Source organism: Cariama cristata, unplaced genomic scaffold (assembly GCF_000690535.1).
Source record: "Cariama cristata isolate BGI_N322 unplaced genomic scaffold, ASM69053v1 scaffold24172, whole genome shotgun sequence".
NCBI classification, from domain to species: domain Eukaryota; kingdom Metazoa; phylum Chordata; class Aves; order Cariamiformes; family Cariamidae; genus Cariama; species Cariama cristata.
The window spans coordinates 1-240 of record NW_009603545.1 but is presented as its reverse complement, the minus strand read 5'-3'; positions in this window follow the sequence as shown (position 1 = coordinate 240).

Genomic DNA, 240 nt, shown 5'->3' with positions numbered 1-240 from the left:
TCTGGCTGCAGCCAGACACCCACAGCGCCGTCCCCTTGCACAGAGCAAGCCCCGCACTGCCCAGCCCCGGTAGCCTGGCAGTTCCCTGCAGACCTGCCTGAGCCTGGCCGTCCCAGGGAGCGGGATGGGGGCTCTGGCACATCCCTGGAGCGAGGCGACTGCGGGGCTGCGGGCTGGCAGGCGAGGGAGAGCCGGGCAAGAGGGGTGCCCCGGCCCAACGCAGCCAGGCGCGGCCAGCCC